Genomic DNA, 22,836 nt, shown 5'->3' with positions numbered 1-22,836 from the left:
TTTTAGATTCAGGTCATCCTTTGTTGTGTTCCACTCCCTGCTGCAGGTGACCATAAGTTAAGCCGCAGGTAAAAATTCAGGTCATTCATTGTTCTGTGTCCCACTACCTGCTGCGGTTGTGCATAAAAGACCTCTACCCTTTACATTTCTGTCTCACTCTGTCTGAAGCTGTAATATACGAAAGTAGTCACTGTCGCTCCTTTCATTTCTCCTGTGGTTAGTTTGCATATATATATATATATATATATATATATATATATATATATATATATATATGATTGTATGGATGGGGTCGACTGGGTGACTCAGTATATTTCACAAAGGTGCAGGTAAGAGGTGTTTGGAGAGGGGGACAAGAGCACTCATATAAGAGGATTTTACCAAGGAAATGCAAGGGTTTGTGTGGTAAGTAGTGGTTATTTAGGTTAGCTTGGGTGATACCTTAGATTTACTGACCATGCGTGAAGATAGCTGTCTCAACCAAGTACAGTTTTTCCTGGAGGTTGATGGCTTTTGTTTCATTAGAATCCTCACATTTAAGTTTTAAATACGGGTATATTGTTCTAAGCTTTCCACAGTGACGGTAGGATGTTACAGAAAAACCATTCCTAAGTCATGTTTCTTGGAGGAGTGAGGACATTGATACACAACAATACTGTATGAAGGTACCAAAGCCTGGTGACAGGTTTGATGTAATCCTCACCCTCACAGCTGCCACACCCTCGGGTAAGCCAATCTCATGGTACTGCCTGTTCATGTTTTGAAATTCATACGCGGTGGAGAAAGAGGTTGTCATTCAGGTTGTAGATTTCAGAAGTAATTTGTCAGATTTTTGTTAACGTTCAAAGCTGACTGTTCAGTGACATGGAAGAAAGAATTAACTTTATTTTCCTTTTTCTAGGCAATGAGGTAACATTTGATAAAATCAGCATTGGCATGTCGTGACACATTCGATTTATGTCGTCTGTTTGATGTATTATTATTTCTTTTAGTGATTATTGTTAGAATACCGTATGATATTTGCGTGGATCAATCATCATGACATCTTGCTGATGAGTTTAAAGGGTGGCACGCTTTGGTAATAACTGATTTCTAGGGTATGTCAGGATGCTGACACTGGTAAACCCTGTGACTGTCCCTTTGAATGCAGCTGGCGACAATATATTCTCACACGAGACCGTAAGATGATATGGCCATGAGTGGTTTCACACCCAGCCACTCCTGTGAAGCCAAAAACATTCTCCTTGCTTCTACAGCTCTACTTGTCTCACGCTAGACCCTACCCACAGTTACAGTATATGCCCCTTAAACCCACTCTGACCCATATTTCATTTCTGTCTACATACATCGCCTGTGAACCTGATCTAGCTGTGGATTATCTGTCTCTCGTCGTCTGTATCCATAAACTGATAGTAACTCTTTACTTTTCCACTGTTTTCTTAGTTTCTTTTCTTTACTCAAAGCATGTCTAACCACTGAGTGAAATAATGACGCTAATCAACTAGTACTTCACTGTATTTCTTTGGACAGTACCCCATGGAAGGTGTATGTATAGTATACAATCAGAAAAAAATCTAAGTACTGATGGATTAGACATTGTAGTTGCCTTCAGTAGACGGTAGAGTTTCAGTGGTTGGTTTCGTCCCGGTGCCCGGCGGCTTAGAGGTAATTCTGTGTGCTCGCCAACTCAGCCGCCCGAGTAAGTTGACTCAGCCGGCCATACACACGACATCTGCCCTGGATTCCATTGTTGGCAATTCGACTTTGAGGATGGTGGGGCTAGGAGGATTGGTGGAGGATTTACGGTTGGTGAGAGAGAGAGAGAGAGAGAGAGAGAGAGAGAGAGAGAGTGGAAAAAGCTATGTGTGTGTGTGTGTGTGTGTGTGTGTGTGTGTGTCAGAGAAAGGGTCTCTGTCTATCTGTGTGTGTGTGTGTGTGTGTGTGTGTGTGTGTGTGTGTGTGTGTGTGTGTGTGTGTGTGTGTGTGTGTGTGTGTGTGTGTTGGGCTGCAGGAACAGTTCACGCTAAGGGTTGGTATGGACCATGCACACCCCACTGTTGGCATCCACACCCCCCATAGTTCATCCCACTGAAGAGGAAAAAGAATCTTGTTTCCATGCACAAATCCTCATTCTGGTCTCAGGTTAGTGGCTAAAAAGTTAGCGCTCAAAATTTCTACCCTCATTATTGGTTTTCGTATTATATAATTTTAATAATAATATTAGGTTAGTAACTATGCTCTGAAATAGATTGTTGTTATACAGGTAGTTTTATTTGCGTAGTCTCCAGAGACAGATATACAGTATTAGTTCCTACATTTACTCTCTCCAAAAAGGATTCCATTGGATAATATAACACAACAGACGATGGCATCTACGCAACGTCTTTGAACCTGGCCACATGCTGAGAGCTTTGCTTTCCTTAAACTGCGTACCGTGGATCACGAGTGACCTTTTGTGCCGTATGTCGCTGTAAATGTGTCATGTTCATGTATTCATTGAGACAGCGGGACACAACTCGTAAATACACGTTACTGCGAGTCCTTGCAAGGGTGTAAACACACCTTATCACCAAATATCATCCAGTTTCCACTAATCTGCTTTAGGACGGTGTGACTGAGCCGGAACTATTTGGACGACGTCTTAGAAAATGATTATGACAATGACGCTATTTGATACCACAAGTAAACTGTTACTTACATGGAAACGCACTCACTTCTGTGTAACACATTATTCTATAAAAAAAGAAAAATTGTCACAGCCGGTCTTTACTAATCTTAATGTAGTTGTTTAGGTAATGTTAGTTATTAGATATTTTTCTGATAATGAGGCAATATCTGCTATAAGTAAGTATGTACAGTACACTACCAATCATGCAACACTAAGGACCACTTAACACCAGACCAGACATACACATCCAACTGGGCCCGGGTGAACATAAGCTACCTTATTATGTGCTCCTTATTGCCTATTTGCCCATTCAGGGATTCGTTTCCGAACGTAATGGACCAGTTATCTGGGTCCAGCACTGGCACAATGAACGGTATTCTCGTGTGGTACGGAAGCTCCCTCTTCTTTAGTGATTTATTGCTTGGATATGGCCGGTTATTATTCTTACGCACCTTATTTAAGCAGAGTATGGCGATATTGGACGGATTTATGTAACACCTAATAGGACAGTTTGTTGAAATAAGCAAAATAAATAACTTCAGAGAAGGTGCTAAGGAGTCTTCTTAACCGAAGAGAATATAGGATAATGACTGAATCTGTTATTCTAGTAAATGCTAGGTTCATGTTTTTCTGGATGGAAGAATAGATGTAGAAGTGAAGTTTAGAATGAATGAAGTAAGAAAGATGCTGGGAGGAATGAAAAAAGTGTTTAGATGTTGTCTGCTTAGAATGGATGTAAAGAGAAGGCTGTATTTTTTTTTTTTTTTTTTTTTTTGTGAGGAAGAAGGAACCAAGGGCCACGAGCCCGCAAAACTGTATGAGGGAGTTGTGGTACCAACTGTGTTATATGGGGCTGAAACATGGAATATGGGTGTAGTAGAAAGGAAAAGTTTGAATGTAATGGAGATGAGGTGTCTGAGGAGTATGTGTGGAATGACGCGTATGGATCGACTGAGAAATGATGTGCGAAGGAAAACTGGAATTATGCGGGAGATGGCTGGTAGAGTTGAGCAGAGGGTGTTGCAATGGTTTGGGCATATGGAGAGAATGGAGAATAAGCAATTGGTGAAAAAGATAACTAGATCGGATGTGACAGGTGTAAGGCTGAGAGGAAGACCACGAATAGGATGGATGGACAGTGTGAAGAGAGCGCTGGATGCGAAAGGGATGTCTGTAGAGCAAGGAAGTGTGGCTGTGCGTGATAGAAATGAATGGAGAGAAATTGTGAATGAATTAATGGTGACGCAGCCCTGAGGGGATATTCTCCCACATTTGGTCTAATCAGCTGATCAGGTCAGGTGCGGGTAAGGGGATGGGTCTATTATGATGTGGCAGGGGTAAACCAGCTACGTTGTCGGGCCTTGCTGCGGACATCGCTGATTGCACTGTGCAGTTGACCCTCGTGCGGTGTGGTGCGGTGAAGATCTGTCCCTTCTCCTGTTGGGGCTAAGATACGAATAAATGTGTGTGTGTGGATGAGTAAATTGGGAGTGAGTCGTCCTGCATCGGCTACCTCCCTTTCTTGGCAGCCTGGGTATATAGATAGATGTGTGTGTGTGTGTGTGTGTGTGTGTGTGTGTGTGTGTGTGTGTGTGTGTGTGTGTGTGTGAGAGAGAGAGAGAGAGAGAGAGAGAGAGAGAGAGAGAGATGTATGGCAAAACCATATCAAATAATTTCTCTTAAATCTTCCAGTCTAATGAAAATCCTCTATAGATAATAAGAATTAATAATAAAATGCTTCCTAGAGCTTCACTTGGCCTCCAGCCTCATCGATCCAAGTGTCCCTGCCTTGTTTGTACCCGTCAGTCCCTAGGCATTCCTTCAGCTGCTGTTTCGTATTCTGTATGCATCCCGATCTCTTGTTTTTCTGTAGGTAGGAAGAGTAAGAAATTAACACTAATTGTAATAATGATGATAGTATAATAATAATAATAATAATAATAATAATCCATCCATCCATCATCCAATCCTACATTGCCTCATGAGGAGCGTAGGAGCCCGGGACTAGGCATTGGTCTCGACATTTAAGATGAGAGTGTAATAATAATAATAATAATAATAATAATAATAGTAATAATAATAATCTATCTATCTATATACCAAGGCTACTTCTCCCAAGGAAAGGGAGGTAGCCGAGACAGGACGACACACTGCCAATTTACTCATAATAATAATAATAATAATAAAAATAATAATAATAATAATAATAATAATAATAATAATTACAACACCGTAAAATCGTCCAAGGACTATTTTGATAAAGGAAGTCTTCCCACAGTCATTGCCTGCTAGACGCCGAGCTATAAAGGGACCTCGAGGCCAGTGTCACTGAACTTGTTCATGTCACCTTAGGCCATCACAGTCCACCAATGCTGGTGGCTGTAGCTTTAATCCTTCATGGAAGATCAGGTGACATCCAGAATATCTGTAAAAATAAAAAATTTTGATCCCGAGAGAGGTCAAGGTCACTGATCATGCGCATGTCATCTTAGGTCATCCCAGTCTATAAGTCCACCTAGTTTGCTGGTTATAGCTTTAATCCTTCATAGAAAAATAAGTGACATCCGAAATATCAGGAAATGTCCCAATTTTTGACCCCTGGCGAGGTCATGGTCACTGATCCTGTGGATGTAGCTTAGGTCATCAAAGTGTATAAGTCCACCAAGTTTGGTGGCTCTAGCTTTAATCCTTCATGAAAACTTAGGTGATATTGGACTATCCCGAAAAGTCCCAATTCTTTACCCCAGGCGATCTCAGAGAATAATAAAAGAACCATCCTCCCTTCCGGCCTGCGTCCGCCTTAACCCTGTTTTGTGATAAAATTTCCGTTTCCTGGCTTAAGCGGTTCTTGAGATAGCGTGGCTGACTCACTTGTCTGTGTTCTGGATAATATCTGCAGATCCGGTTGACGGATTGCCTCTGTACTGGGACAATAGAAGTGGACAGCAGTCCTACTAAGCTGACCAAGTTTCAACGCTCCAGGCCAAATTGCTCTTGAAATATAGCAATATGAAAATAAATAATGATGATCATGATGATGATGATGATAATAATAATAATAATAATAATAATAATAATAATAATAATAATAATAATGACATAATAATCCCCCCCCCTGTGGCGGGGGGGGGACAATCTGGCAGCACTATGGGGTGGTACTACTACTCTGCGGCCAGGTTGTGTTAGGAAGAATACTGCCACCGTATTCCCTCCGTGTCGTAAAAGGCGACTAAAAGGGGCGGGGTGAGGGGACTAGGGACCCCCTCCTCTGTTTTTAGTTCCTAAAAAGAGACAGGCCAGAGAAAGGGATCGGGGATGGAGTTATCCCCGTACCCTGAAGATTGGGTCTATGAATGTGCGTGGATGTAGTACGATTGAGGCTAAAAGGGAAGAGATTGGGAGAATGTTTGTGAGAAGAAAGTTGGATGTGTTAGCTTTCAGTGAAACGAAGATGAAAGGGAAGGGGGAGTCTATGTTTGGAAGTGTGAGTGGAAGATTGTCAGGTGTTGATAGAAGAAGGGCAAGAGAAGGTGTGGCCTTGTTAGTGAGTCCGTAAGTACAGCAGTGTGTGATTGAATGGAAGGAGGTGTCATCGAGACTGATGTGGATGAAAGCGAAATTTGAGCGTGAGTTGTGGGTGTTTGTGAGTGCAAATGGGCCTGGTAGCGAAAGGGATGAAGAAGAGAGGGAGTCTTTCTGGAATGATGTTGATGAGTGTCTGCAGAGTTTTGGAGCGAATGTGAATGGGGTAATGATGGGAGATCTGAATGCTAGAGTGGGAAATGTAGCAGTTGAAGGTGTAGTTGGTATGCATGGTGTGCCTGGAAGAAATGAAAATGGGGAACGAATGATAGCGATGTGTGTTGAGCGAGAGATGGTGATTGGAAATACGCTGTTTGAGAAGAAAGATATTTATACATGGGTGAGACAGGAGGGTGGAAGGGTTGTTGATAGAGCTTTGATGGACTATGTGGTTGTGTCTAGGAATGTAATAGGAAGATTGTTGGATGTGAGAGTTCTGAGAGGGGAGGGTGGAGGTATGTCTGACCACTACCTGGTGGAGGGAAAGTTAAGAGTAGGTAAGAGATGGGTGAGAGCTAGGAGGGTTAGGTCTGGCAGGGAGGTTTGGAAAATGAGTGAGTTGGATAAAAGAGAGAAAAAGATAGAGTATCAGGTGAAATTGAAAGATGAGTGGAACGCAGTGAAAGATCAGGAAAATGGCAGTGTGGTGGAGGAATGGCAGTTGTTTAAGAGTGCTGTGGTGGGGCATGCAGAAGAGGTGTGTGGTGTGAGACGTGTGGGTGGTGGTGTAAGAAAAGGAAGTGAATGGTGGTGCGAGGAAGTAAGTATGGCTGTGGCTGAGAAGAGACGTGCATATGAAGTGTGGCAGCAGAGGAAGGATGAGATGTCATATGAAAGGTATAAGGAAAAGAGGAATAGGGCGAGAAGGGCTGTGCTTGATGCTAAAGTGGCAGCAGATGAGAGGTGAGGTAGGCGGCTGACAGAAAATTTTTGACAGAATAAGAAAATGTTTTGGAAGGAGGTGAAAAGGGTGCGAAAGGGAGAGTCTGGGAAGGAAGAACGAATAAAAGCAGAGGATGGGAGGATGTTAATTGAGATGGATGCAGTAAGGAAGAGATGGGCAGAGTATTTTGAATGATTGTTAAAAGTAGAGGAGGAAAAGGTGACTGAGATTGTGGCGGATGGAAGGGTGCAAGGAATAAATGTGTTGGGAGAGTTGAATGATTCTTTGATCACGAAGGAGGAAGTGGAGAAGGTGGTAAAGGAGATGAAAACAGGGAAAACAGCAGGTATGGATGGGTGTGCTGTGGAATGCCTGAAGGGTGGTGGAGTGACTATTGTTGACTGGTTAGTAAGATTGTTGAATGTGTGCTTTGAGAAAGGTATGGTGCCAATTGACTGGGCAAGTGCTGTTGTGGTCCCGTTGTATAAAGGCAAGGGTGATAAGTATGAATGTACTAGCTTTAGGGGTATAAGTCTGTTGAGTGTTGTAGGTAAGGTTTATGGCAGAGTGTTAATTATGAGAGTTAGAGAGGGTACAGAGGGAGTGATTGGTGATGAGCAGTGTGGCTTTAGAAGGGGGATGGGATGCGTGGAGCAGGTGTTTGCTGTGAGACAAGTGTGTGAAAAGTATTTAGCAAAAGGCAAGGATGTGTTTTTGGCATTCATGGATTTAGAGAGAGCGTATGATAGAATTGATAGCTTTGTGGACTGTTTTAAGATTGTATGGACTTGATGGTAGGTTACTAAAAGGGGTGAAAAGTTTTTAAGTAAATAGTAGAGCGTGTGTAAGAGTGGGAAATGCTGTGAGTGACTGGTTTCCTGTGAGAGTGGGGCTGCGACAGGGATGTGTGATGTCGCCTTGGTTGTTTAATATTTACACGGATGGTGTTGTAAGGGAGGTGAATGCAAGAGTTTTAGGTGGAGGTCTGAGTCTGGTGAATGTTGATGGTGGAGAGTGGAATCTGAAGCAGCTGCTGTTTGCAGATGATACTGCACTAGTGGCTGATTCAGAGGAGAGATTGAGACAGTTGGTAGAGGAGTTTGGAAGGGTGTGTGAAAGGAGGAAATTGAAAGTAAATGAGAATAAGAGTAAAGTGATGAAGTGTACGAGGTTGGTAGATGGTAGGGGGATGAATATAGTTTTGAATGGTGAGTTGCTTGAGGAGGTAGAGTGTTTTAAATATCTAGGGTCACATGTTGATGTGGATGGAAGAATAGATGCAGAAGTGAAGTTTAGAATAAATGAAGTAGGAAAGGTGCTGGGAGGAATGAAAAAAGTGTTTAGATGTCGTTTGCTTAGAATGGATGTAAGAGAAGGCTGTATGGGGGTGTTGTGGTACCGACTGCGTTATATGGGGCTGAAACATGGAATATGGGTGTAGCTGAGAGGAAAAGTTTGAATGTAATGGAGATGAGGTGTCTGTGGAGTATGTGTGGAGAGACGCATATGCATCGAGTGCGAAATGATGAAGTGCGAAGGAGAACTGGAGTTGTTCGGGAGATGGCTGGTAGAGTTGAGCAGAGGGTGTTGCGATGGTTTGGGCATATGGAGAGAATTGATAATGAGCGATTGGTGAAAAAGATAACTAGATCGGATGTGAGAGGTGTAAGGCTGAGAGGAAGACCACGAATAGGATGGATGGACAGTGTGAAGAGAGCGCTGGATGCGAGAAGGATGTCTGTTGAGCAAGGAAGAGTGGCTGTTTCTGACAGAAATAAATGGAGAGAAATTGTGAATGAATAAGTGATGACGCAGCCCTGAGGGGATATTCTCCCGCATTTGGTCTGATCAGCTAGTCAGATCAGGTGCGGGTAAGGGGATGGGTCTGTTACGATGTGGCAGGGGTAAACCAGCTCTGCTGTCAGGCCCTGGTGCAGATGTCACTGATTGCATTGCGCAGTTGACACTTGTGCGGTGTGGTGCGGTGAGGATCTGTCCGTTCTCCCCTTTGGGGCTAAGATGGGAATGAATGTGTTTGAATGGATGAGGAAATAGGGAGTGTGTCGTCCTGTCTCGGCTACCTCCCATTCCTTGGGGGAAGCAGCCTAGGAATTTAGATAGATAGATATGTGGGGGCGCTCACCATCCACTTGCTGGATGTAGGACTGCTTTGGGTGTCTGCCGTTTCTTTTCTTCCTTCCTTCCTCTTCTGTCTTTATTTCCTCCATTCTTTCCTCTTCCTTCTGCCTACGGGTGACTTTACACTCCCTCCTCTGTCTTTCTTTCCTTCATTCTTTCCTCTTCCTTCTGCTTGTGGGTGACTCTATACTGAGTGACAAGCCAAATGGGTTCCTGTACACCAGGAAACCATTTACTATGCTGGGTGGTAACCATATAACCAAATTATGGCACCTGGTGTTCTAGTGAGCAATCAAGGCGCTCCAATCGGATTGAGCCGGTGAAGATTTATATCCAAGGGGTGGTTGAGATTTATTGCTCGAGTAATGCCACTCAGGGATGAGTGAGGCTGGTCACTCTCATCTTAAATGTCAGAACTAACTTGCCTAACCCGGGCTCCTATGCTCCTATGGATGGATGGATGATAATAATATTGACAAAAACAAGAAAACTTCCCACAGGGATGTAGGAAGTTTCAATAACAACAGTAGTAGTAGTAGTACTACAAAAGTAGTAGTAGTAATAGTAGTAGTACTACAAAAGTAGTAGTAGTAATAGTAGTAGTACTACAAAAGTAGCCATAATTATTATTATTAATACTGTACCACAGTATAAAAACTTTAACACCATGGCCACCCCACAGTATTGTTGTCAGTGCTCCAGTAGGCAGCAGAAGTGTATCAGGTGCTCATGTGCAACAAATAGGTCACCGTGTACATACTGTAGGATGGGACCTTTCTGTATGAATGTGTTAGGGAATCACAGCCCACCAGAAGCGGCACTTGACTGCTTCCAACATGGCAGGCGACAGATTGGTGACATGGAAATTGATGGGGCGGTCACTGACAATATGCATGATCACACGGACATGCGTGGTGGTGAAAGACCCCGTGGTGAAGCGAGGGATAGGGATGGACGCCAAGATGAGAGAGATATGGAAGCGCTGGGTGGGTTAAATCACCATGGGGAAGTGAATAGTAGTGAAGCTGGGGGTGAGGAACATCAGGAGGTTTATAATAGAAATGAAACTCAGGATGAAGACCACCATAGAGGAGTGCATGAAAGAGGGAATCATCCAGGTATTATACGTCCTCAGAACGGTAGTGACACAAACAACGAGGAAGCAGAACAGCCTCAAAGGTCTGTGCGAGAAGGTCGTCCCACATACTGGATGGGCAAATCCCGAGAAAATGCAGTAACCTGGGTGAACACCACATATAATGAAATAGTTGGATGGTCCTCAAGTAACCTTTTTGAACCTCCCAAATGCAATGCTACAACTGACATGATCAAGGAAATCGCTCGCCTGATAGCCAACTAGAACAATAACTCACCCATTGCCTCATTCTCTCTTAAGGTCCTTGCACTAATACCACATCTCTTCCTCAACAAGACCCGCTCGAGAGCTAGCATTGCAGAAAATATTAAGGCTATCCAAAGGCGGGTTGAAACATGGAAAAGAGGTGAAATCGACAACCTACTTATGGAAGCAAGGGCCTTGCAGATGAGAATAAACAACCGAGGCAGAAGAAATCAGAACACCAACGATGTGGCAATGATTTTTGGCAGCAAGATGAGGCAGGGGAAGGTCTCGATGGCAACAAGATCCCTGTCAGCTGAATCACCAAACGGAGTACTTGACCTGACGGATGAAACAATGCAACAATTAAAAGAAAAACATCCGACTGCACGACAAGCAAATGCCCAGTCAAAGCTTGACGGCAGCTACACTCCTCCCAATCCCATCATATATGACAGGATAACTGGAGATATGGTGTGGCGGAAGGCAATGCACACACAGGGAGGGGCAGGACCGTCAGGCCTGGATGCAAAATCTTGGCGAGTAATCCTCAGTAACATCAAGTTTGGGGAGGCAGCAACAGACCTATGTAACACCATTGCCTCACTGGCAAGGAAGCTGGCTTCAAGTCAGTGCAGTAACGTCGAAGCACTGACGGCTTGCAGACTAATCCCCCTTGATAAGAATCCTGGATGCAGGCCCATCGGGGTAGGTTAAGTCTTAAGACGGATTATAGGAAAATGCATCATGGAGGTGGTGAAAGATGATGTGAAGCAGGCAGTTGGCAACCTCCAGGTGTGTGCAGGCCAGCCGGGAGGAGGTGAGGCAGCATTTCACTCCATGAGGAAAATATTTGAGGAAGAGGACTGTGAGGCAGTATTATTAGTTGATGCCTCAAATTATTTAATTCCATCAACCGGGAGGCAATGCTGCACAATATCAAGGTTAAATGCCCAGCATTTGCCCAATATGTGGAAAACACCTACAAAGAACCAGCAGATCTCTACTTTGTGGGTAAGACAGTGGCTCACGACGTTGGTGTAATCCAGTCCACAGAAGGAACTACCCAGGGGGACCCCGTTGCCATGGCTATGTACGCCCTGGCGATGACAGTGCTGCAACAACAGATCAAATACGAGGCCACCAATGTAAAACAGGTAGCCTATGCAGATGATCTCATGGGTGCTGGCAAGGTTGAGGACGTGAGGAAATGGTGGGACCTTGTAACATCTCATGGCCCTGAAATAGGTTACTACCCTAATGCCAGTAAGTCCATCCTGATCGTGAAACCAGATTACTATCAAGATGCACAAAAAGTATTTAGAGGCACAAACTTGATAGTGATTAAGGAAGGTCAGAGGCATCTAGGGGCTGTGATTGGAACCAAGGAATTCAAAGACAAATATGTGAGTGACAAGGTAAAGACATGGGTAGAAGAAATTCATACACTATCCAGCCACGTAAAAACAGAACCCCATGCAGCATACAGTGCATTTACCTATGGTGTAAAGCACAAGTGGACTTTCGTGATGAGGACCATACCAGACATCGCGTTGCTGCTACAACCACTGGAGAATGCAATCAGGGATTCATTCCTCCCATCTCTAACCAATGGCCACATCCCCACACCAGAAGAGAGGGACCTTCTAGCACTACCACCCAGGATGGGAGGCCTTGGCATTATAAATCCAGTAGCCGTGGCAAGCTACGAACACAGAAATTCACTCAGGCTCACAAAATCCTTGTCACAGATGATCTGCGTCCAGGTTGAGACTAGTGAAATCGACCACCAAAGGCAGAAAGACATAAAGACACAGATAAGCAAGGAGCGTGAAGCAAGACAAAAAGACCAACTGCAGCACATAATCGAACATCTAACACCGGACCAGTGCAGAAGAGTTGAAATTGCACAGGAGGTTGGGGCATCGAACTGGCTCACAACCCTGCCTCTCAAGGCAAAGGGCTTCCACTTCAACAAACAAGAATTTATTGATGCCATAGCCTTGAGATATGGGTGGCCAATAGAGAACCTACCTCAACACTGTGCTTGTGGCACTGCTTTTGATGCAAACCATGCAATGGTATGCAAGAAGGGAGGCTTTGTTTGCATCCGACACGATGAAGTACGCGACCTCACTGCCAAAATGCTGCAGGAAATATGCCATGATGTCACGATTGAGCCAGCTCTGCTACCCCTGGACGGCGAGCACTTCACCCACAGAACAGCAAACACATCAAATGATGCAAGAGTGTATGTCAGTGCTCGAGGTTTCTGGACACGTGGGCAGAGGGCGTTCTTCGACATCAGGATATTCGATCCCATGGCAGCATGTCATCGTGAACTGTCTCTCGAAGCTGCACACAAGAGGAATGAGCAAGAAAAAAATAGAAATTATCAAGAAAGGATCCAACATGTGGACCACGGTCGATTCACTCCCCTTGTGTTCACGACATCAGGTGGGATGGGTCCAGAGGCAGTGAGATTCTATTCGAGACTGGCAGAGGTTCTTTCTGAGAAGAAACGTCAACCGCAGAGTTCTGTTATGGCCTGGATGAGATGTCGACTGTCATTCTCCCTCGTGAGGTCTGCTCTGCTATGTCTCAGGGGCACAAGATCATCAGCCCTCAGGCCTGTCTCTCTGGTGGGTATGGATTACGAAGCTACAGTGGTCGAGAGTCGCATAGACCAGCGACTCCAATAGTTTAATGTCTTTATTTACACTGTAATATCAATATAAAATAAAATAATAATAGTAATAGTAGATGGTTGGTAACCACAGCCGTTGGCGTGCTTGGGGCCAACGGATTGTAATAAGAGGGTTAGTGTTAACCTTCACATTACAACTTCAAATGGTGAACTGCATTAGGAAGGTTGGATTTGATATTCACAATATAATTCACCAATGGATGGAGGTGATTTAAAAAAGTAGTAGTAGTAGTAGTAGTAGTAGTAGTAGTAGTAGTAGTAGTAGTAGTAGTAGTAGCAGCAGCAGCAGCAGCAGCAGTGGCAGAAGTAGTAATGTAACAGACTAGTGTAACAGTAGTAGTAGCAGTAATGATGACACTGGTCGACAACCATATTGGGTGCAATAAGTATACTACTTTTTCATGCTGAATCCAAATATTAAATCAGATTTTCCTATCAGGCTTAGTTTCCCTGTGTTGCCATGTTCATACATACGTCAATAAGCATTAATCATGATCATGGGATATAAAATAATATTATTTTTTTTAATATTGGGCAGAAAGTTTTCTGCCAAATTAATACAATTTATCATTTTGGAGGGAAGGATCTGATAATGCTGGCAGGATAAATCTGGTCAGAGCAACAGACCGTAAAGGTTGAAACAGGTGTAGACGTGTTCAGACATGATTCTAGTTTCTATGTGTAGAGCAGCTCCGAGTCAGTCTGCTGGTATGTGGCACAGTGTTAATAGCTAGTGTGTGTTGCTTCTTTCCTAGGTATTATTTCTTACACCAGTGTCGTGTCCATCTAGATGCTTTGCCATGCCGCGGAACTGTCTTAACCATCCCAGTTCCTTCTGCTATGTTTGTGGTGAGGTAACTTTTAAATCCCAGAAAAGGGAATTTTACACCATTCAGGAAAAAATCCTATGAACTTTACTTCGGATATAAAGTGGGTGATCAAGACAAGAGTTGGGGCCCTCACATATTTTGTTGTGTGACATGTGCAGGACTACTCACAGGATGACTAAATGGTTCAAGTCAGATGCCTTTGTTGTTCCAGTGATTTGGAGGGAACCCAAAGATCACACAACAGGCTGCTATATCTGCCTTGTAAGTACAAAAGGGATCACTTAAAAAACAATGAGGTCAGTGATATAGCCTAATCTACAATCTGTAATGAGACAAAATCCCCACAGAAACATATCACGAGGAAAAAGATGAAGAAATTTCTGATCCAACATTCCAGGCGACCTGATCATCTAATGAATCAAATTTACAGTCATAAGGACATCTGAATTACCTTGTTCGTGACTTAGATTAATCTGTGAAGCAGGCTGAACTTTAAGGTTCGGGATTAAAAAAGGGTTGGAATCTACTGCAACGTGGTACTATTTTTCTTTCCAGCAGCAGCCATGGTGATTTAAAAAAATGCTTCTCTAAAGAAGATGAACTTGTGTTTTGGAAAGATGTTAATTCAGTCATGAACACAATGTGGAGGAGTGGTGCTTTTTCATTGAATCCTCACAAGTCAGCTTGAAAGCGGTCCTTCATAACGCAGATATATTTCCTTCTGTACCTATTGCACGTGCTGCAAACATGAAAAAGTCATATGACAACATGCAACTTGCATTTAGAAAAAGCTCATAATCAGAATTATAAGTAGATTATCTGTGGAGATCTGAAGGTCATTGCACTTTTGCTAGGGTTGCTGCTAGGTTACATAAAGTGCTTTTTTTCTATGTGAGTAAAACAGTAAGGTCAAACAAAAATATTGCATTCAGAAGGATTGGCCAAAACACACCTAACTTGTTCCAGGCAAGATAAATGTTGTGAACAGTCCACTTGTTGACCCCGAGAAAGGGTACTTTTCCCCTTTGCACATCAAACTTGGACTTATGAAAAACTTTGTTGAAGCGATGGATATAATGCAAACTGGATTCACTTACTTGAGAAGTAAGATTTCCCAGATCAGTGATGCCAAGACTAAAGAAGGTATTTTTGTAGGCTCTTAGATCAGAGAAATGTTAGGAGATGAGAGATTTGGAGGAGAGTTGAATGAAGTTGAGAAAGCAACGTGGCAGTTCCAAAAGTGTCTGCATAATCTTTTTCGGAGATCACAAGGCAGAAAACTATCTATATTATACCGATCCGATTTTGTATGTTTGTTGGTTTGTTTGCTACCGTAACACAGCAAAAACGGCGCAGCGTAACGCAATTTTTGTTACTGCAAGGTACCATTAACCTGCTCTAACTTGAAGAATAAAACAATTTCGATTCCAATCGGGCCACCGGTTCCCGAGTTATAACTCATTTTTGGCCTTTTGACATCAAGCGGAGGCTGCCGAAGGCGGTCTTTAAGTGGATCCTGAAATAGAGAGTGGCCTTCTTAAGTCTTACCACGCAGTGTGGTGCAATATGTCATCAAAGATTTTTTTTTTTCTCTCATTTGGACTTTTTTTTTTCTTTTTTCTTTTTTTTTCTGAAAACCTGGGTGCGGTGAGCGATGAGCACAGAGTTTTCACCACGACATTTTGAAAATTGAAAAGGCGCTTTACCAAGGCAACTGGAGCCCCAGTATGGTGGCGACTATTGCTGGACCCTTAAGAGAGACATTTTTAAGGCAATGTACCACAGGAAATTATACAAAGTTACTTTTAAAGCTACACGTTTGTAGTTTTTAATAAGTATGTAAATGTGTGTGTGTGTGTGTGTGTGTGTGTGTGTGTGTGTGTGTGTGTGTGTGTGTGTGTGTGTGTGTGTGTGTGTGTGTGTGTGTGTGTGTGTGTGTATGTGTGTGTTTAAACTGAATGTCACTCAAAACCTTTACCTGACAGAGACATTTTACAAACATATTTGTATTCAACAACGACAACAAAACATTAGAATCAGGTATCTTCATCCTTGGGACATGTTTTTTTGTTGTTGTTGTTGTTTCCTGGTGTAATTTGAAATAATAGTCTATCTATCTATCTATCTATCTATAGCCAGGCGCCATAACCTCGTAAGGGGTGGCCGTTTGGCTTTGACTTAGTTGTTTTAAGGGAAGGGGCACTAACCCTCCGCCAACCCACTTGTTGACAAGTAGGAAACACGTATGGGTTGGTTTTATGGTTACCACTCAGCGTTATAAACGGTTTCCTGGCTTACAGGAAACCAGTAGGCTTGTCACTCAACGAATAGCCACCTGAAAAGGAAGGAAACGTAATAAAATGTGACAGGAAAGATGGGAGAAATAGGAAGAGAGGAGGATAGACACAGAAAAGGAATAATAAAGGTGAGGGATGAAGTAGGCAGCACTTCATTAAGTGAGTGGATGACGGTCCCCACCACCTACCACTAAGTAATTGTAATAATACAAGAACAACAGCAACTGCTACTACTTCTACCACTACTAGAATACATCTTCTGCTTCAACCTGTTCAATACGATACTATGTAATTAATTTTACCCGGGGTACCAAGACATTATTCAAGGTTGGAAGAATATTTTGCCATTAAAGGAGTTATTGGAGGCCGTATATAAACCTTCCAATTAAAAAACTTTCTTCTCAACTAGATAGGATTGTCTGGAGAAAACAGTAATGAAATACAAAGATGTTAAATGGATTTTTCTCAAGTTGCTGTTGTCGTCTTGAGGTAGCAGTGAAAAAAGAAAATAAATCTAGGAACTTATGTTAACTTCGCCTCCAGCTCCATCGTTCAGTATCTCTAGACCCATTGTTGTGTTTATATTCCCTTGTTCTGAGGCCATTATTCTCGTCGGGTAAGGAGGCTCCCTAGTACCAATTTCTTGACGATTTCTCTTCCAAATAAGCAATAAATATCCTCAGTTTTGCTTCTTATATCTTTCTATTGTTGACACAGAAAAAGTGAATAACACGCAAGAACATAGTAACGGAGCAGAATCAGAAATAAATAGGCAAAAGAAGAAGTGTTGTTCAGCCACGAGAATGCCATCCTAAGTCTTTTAATCTTCAAGCCTGTCTTTTATCGGCATGCCTGGTCCCTTGTTATCAGTCTTATATAAAACTGCATGTAGACGGTAGGAGTAAAATAAAATATGTTCTCTGCATTTATTCCTTTACTACAATGACCTTTTTTTTTACATAAAGTTCAGTGAGTTTCGAGGTTTTTCTTCCACAGTTCCAGAGTCGTTCCTTCAACCTCAATCTCACCCTCTGTCAACATGGCCAGTCCCTTGTTTCCACCGCACTCTATCATCTCCTCCTCGTCCTCCCTCCCTCCTGCATGCATAACCAACACCGCACTCGATCCTTGGAAGGCCTTTCATGCCGTCCGAATCTGTGTCTTATGAATAGTATCTGAGATGCATTATCTTCCTTTTTTTTTCTCCTTTATCATCTCAGGTGTATTAACTTAGTTTTTATCCAAAACGATGTGAGCTGCAACTTCTCGAGGAGTTCTGTATTTGTTCTTAGTAGTTAGTTTTATGAAAATTATCTAGTGTGTAGTTTCTATAGTTTTCCCGTATTTTTTTCCTCAATATAAAGTCATACGAGTATTATTTGAGCTGTAATTTGTTCACTTTTCCTTATTTTTTCGTTCACCCCATCAACAACGTTTTTAAAAATGTATTCTTGCTGCATCCAGACGAGTTTACTTACATTAGGTGAGATGTTTATAACTAGAGTGATTATAGTTATTGAAAAAATAGCAACATCATTGGTTTAAAAGAGTCAAGAATATTGCTTAACTAACCTCTTCCTTTTCAAGAGTTTTCTTCAGTAAAAGAAAATTCTTGGGAGAGATTAAGATTACGACAACGTTGCTAGTTAACACGAATAATATATATATATATATATATATATATATATATATATATATATATATATATATATATATATATATAAAAGAAAATTCTTGGGAGAGATTAAGATTACGACAACGTTGCTAGTTAACACGAATAATATATATATATATATATATATATATATATATATATATATATATATAAAGAAAATTCTTGGGAGAGATTAAGATTACGACAACGTTGCTAGTTAACACGAATATATATATATATATATATATATATATATATATATATATATATATATATATATATATATATATATATATATATATATATTATTCGTGTTAACTAGCAACGTTGTCGTAATCTTAATCTCTCCCAAGAATTTTCTTTTACTGAAGAAAACTCATGAAAAGGAAGAGGTTAGTTAAGCAATATTTTTGACTCTTTTAAACCAATGATGTTGCTATTTTTTCAATAACTATAATCACTCTAGTTATAAACATCTCACCTAATGTAAGTAAATTCGTCTGGATGCAGCAAGAATACATTTTTAAAAACGTTGTTGATGGGGTGAACGAAAAAATAAGGAAAAGTGAACAAATTACAGCTCAAATAATACTCGTAGGACTTTATATTGAGGAAAAAAATACGGGAAAACTATAGAAACTTCACACTAGATAATTTTCATAAAACTAACTACTAAGAACAAATATATATATATATATATATATATATATATATATATATTGAATCGGTAGAGAGGCGGCCTGCAGTCCTGATGGACCCAGGTTCGAATCCCGGCTGGGGCAGGGAACAGTTTAAGGATTTGAATTTCATAGAAGCAGACCTGATCTACCAGATGACCCGCCGACATGTCATAAAAGTACCCCCGCTAATACCAATACACCAGTCCTGTATGAGACAGCCCTAGCATGTATTCAATATGGACGGTGGGTGTTAGTGCCGAAGTGGTGACATGTGGAGGTGTAGGAGGACTACTGGGCTTTGGGATAGGCTACTGCCCCCGAGATATAGGCCCTGAAGCCTTTGCCCAGAGTCGGACACATAAATATATATATATAGCCTATATATATATATATATATATATATATATATATATATATATATATATATATATATATATATAGCCTATATATATATATATATATATATATATATATATATATATATATATATATATATATATATATATATATATATATATATATATATATATATATATATATATATATATATATATATATATATATATATATATATATATCTCCATCATCCAATCCTACGTTGCCCCATGAGGAGCGTAGGAGCCCGGGGCTAAGAAAGTTGGTCCTGGCATTTAAGATGAGAGTGACCAGCCTCACTCATCCCTGAGTGGCATTACGTGAGCAATAAACCCCAACCATCCCTTGGATATAAACCTTCACCAGCTCAATCAGATTGGAGCACCTTTATTACCCACTAAACCACCAGGAGCCAAAATTTGGTTATATGGTTACCACCCAGCGTAGTAAATGGTTTCCTGGTGTACAGGAAACCATTTGGCTTGTCACTCAATGTAGAGTCACCCACAGGTTGAAGGAAGAGGAAAGAATGAAGGAAAGAAAGACACAAGAGGGAGTGTAAAGTAGCCCGCAGGCAGAAGAAAGAGGAAAGAATGAAGGAAAGACATAAGTGGATGGATGGAAAGAAGGATGGAGGAGAGGAAAGGGCAGACACCCGAGAGCAGCATTACATCAAGTGAGTGGATGGTGAGCGCCCCCACCTACCATATATATATATATATATATATATATATATATATATATATATATATATATATATATATATATATATATATAGCCATCTATCTCTATACATCTATCATCCCATATTCCTGTCAGTTGGGAAAGCTCCCTAACACCTTTTCCTAAGCGGTTAATTTTGTTTATTACATCTTTCATTCCTATCCTGTGATATATACGTCCTTCTTAAATCGCCATACACTGATAATGAAGAAGAGGATATTGACCAACTACATCCAAAAGTAACTAGCTAAGGAACATGTGTAGGGAGCCTCCTTACCCGACGAGAATACGGACCCCAGGATAAAACCTGTGGGACAGGTGTGGGTGTGTGGCAGGAGTTTAGTGTGAGCAGACAAACACAGTAACTCAGCTTGAGAAACTCCTCCATGATGAATTCACTGTTAATGGGAGATTGTAGGTACACCACAACTGAATACGTCCCACTCCCTGTGCGCCTTCTCGCCTTCTGCCTGTCTTTATAATCCTTTCAGAGGGAGAGGAGGCAGCACAAAGTTCACGTGATCTTTAGGTTTTTGGTGCAAATTCTTGCAACTGTATCTAACAATAACCATACATCGGTGGGGGTGCCCATCATCCACCCATTCAGTGTAGTGGTACTCTATTTCGGGGTAGCCAACGATATGCTGTGAACCAGGATATTTAATACGCTGGGTGGTAACCGTATAACCAACCAGCAGATGTACCCTATGTCTCAACAAGTGGGTTGGCGAAGGGGTTGTTCCCCTCTCCGGAAAACAACTAATAAAAATACAAACAAGAAATCTCGGACCAGGAGGGACAAACAGGTGACGACCAAGGACCGGACATAAGACATGGTTCGGACTGCAACATGGAAGGAAGGGGTGCGAATGATGAGGTGAGAGAGAGAGGGAGATTGTCCAGGTGCTTGAGGGTACAAAAGTGGACATCTGTGGATTAACTGAGACTAAATGGTCAGGTAAGAGTGTGAGGGAGTGGGAGTATGGGTGGGGTATATGCACGAAAGTAAGTGAGCAGGAGAGGGCAAAAGAGGGTGTATGTATTGTTGTGTGCAAGAGATGGAAGGAGAAGAGAGTATGGATCAGTTGGTTCAAAGATTGTCTCTGTAAGATTGAAAGGGGGAATACTAACATGGATTACTGCGTGTGTGTGTGTGTGTGTATGTGCTAACGCAATATCGTGCAAGAAGAGTGAAAGAAGAGTTCTGAACTAATGTGAAAGTGGACATGGAGAAGTTTGAGAGGAATGAGCGAGTGTTTTTGACTGGAGATATGAACGGGAAAGTAGGGGGATGTCAAGGCAGATGGGGTAGTTGGTTAGTGGGGTGAGCCTGCAGATGTGCATGAGAATGGCAGTGCTATAGTGGACGTTTGTGCAGGGAAGGGGTTAGTAGCCAGTACCCTCTTTAGGCACAAAACTATCCATGGATGTACGTGGCAAGTGATATAAAGGGTGGGTGGTGAACTGAAAGAACAGAAGGCAATGATTCATTATGTGTGTGTGGATGTGAGAATAAGAAGGTAAGTAATGCATACAGGAGCATACAGGGGCTGGGGGAGTGGACTTTCGGACCACAACTTCGTAGTGGTGAAAGTCAAGGTTTAAGTGCAATGGAGGAATAGAAAGAGAGAATGACAGGAGGAAGTAGCTCATACAGCGAGGATAGAAAGGTTACAAGAGGATGAAAAAAAAAGCCAAAAGATAAGAGAGCAGTGAAGGAGCAATAGGGTAAATGTGATTTGAGGCAGATGGGGGAGGTGGAAGGTGTGTACAAAATATCACAGAAGAAATCTGTGCAACATGTGAGATGATGTGTGGGGTGAAGAAGACGTAAGGGGGTGCAAGGAACAGCACGGTGAAATGAAGAGGTGAGACAAGCTGTGGCGCAAAAGAAGAAAGCATATAGTGAGTGGATGGGAATCAGAGGCTTGGAGGAAGTTGAGAAACGAAAGAAAGAGTTATATGTAGAGAAGAAGAGAAAGGTGAAAAGAGTAGTAAGAGTAAGAACAGAGTGGATGAGGAATTTGGAAGGAATTTGAATGTAAAGTGGAGGGAATGTAAGAAAATGTTTTGGAAAGAGGTAAAGAGAGTTAGAGGGGGTAATTAAGAAGTTACTAGGGGAGTGAGAGATAAAATGATAGATTGATAGTGGAGAAGGGAGAAAAAGTGAGCAGATGAAGAGAACACTTTAAGGAACTGTTAAACATAGAGAATGAAAGTAAAGCGAGTACAAGTGGTTGGGCAATGGCTGGGAGAAGGAGGAAGGTGAGATGGGAGAAAGAGATCAGTAGGACGGAAGTAGTGGAAGCAATGAAGAAAGTCAAAATGGGGAAAGCTCCAGGATGAAGTGTGTAGCGAAATGCTAAAGCATGTGGGAGAGATAGTAGTAGAATGGAAATGGAAGATTTGCAGATTGGCCTGGGAGGAAGGTAGGCCAGAGTCCCGGACGATTGGAAGTAAGTTATACTTTTTCCCCAGCAGAAAGGGAAAAGGGAAAAAGAAGTGTGTGGTAATCATTGGGACATTTGTCTTCTTTGTTTAACAGGAAAAGTATATGGTACAATACTTACTGACAGACTTAGGGAAATAACAGAGGAATTGGTTGGAGAAGAACAGGGAGGTTTTAGGAAAGGAAAAGGTTGTCTAGATCAGGTGTTCATCCATTGGTCTTTAGTGGAAAAGGTTCTAGAGAGAGGAATGAGTTGTATATGGCCATCATGGATTTGGAGAAAGCATTTGACAGACTAGATAGACAAGGAATGTGGATAATATTAAGAATATATGGAGTGAATAGGAAGTTGTTAAATGCCGTGAGGAATATGTATGAGGGTGCTAAGGCTGCAGTGCGTGTGGGTGGTGAACTGAGTGAATTTTTTTGTCTGGATGTTGGACTGCAACAGGGATGTGTCATGTCTCTATGGTTATTCAATCTGTATATGGAAAAGGTTATAAAAGAGGT

This window comes from Coenobita brevimanus, chromosome 102 (genome assembly GCF_032717465.1).
Source record: "Coenobita brevimanus isolate Jiangsu-jjx chromosome 102, ASM3271746v2, whole genome shotgun sequence".
NCBI classification, from domain to species: Eukaryota; Metazoa; Arthropoda; class Malacostraca; order Decapoda; family Coenobitidae; genus Coenobita; species Coenobita brevimanus.
The sequence above is the reverse complement of the archived record's forward strand: the minus strand, read 5'-3'. Positions refer to the sequence as shown.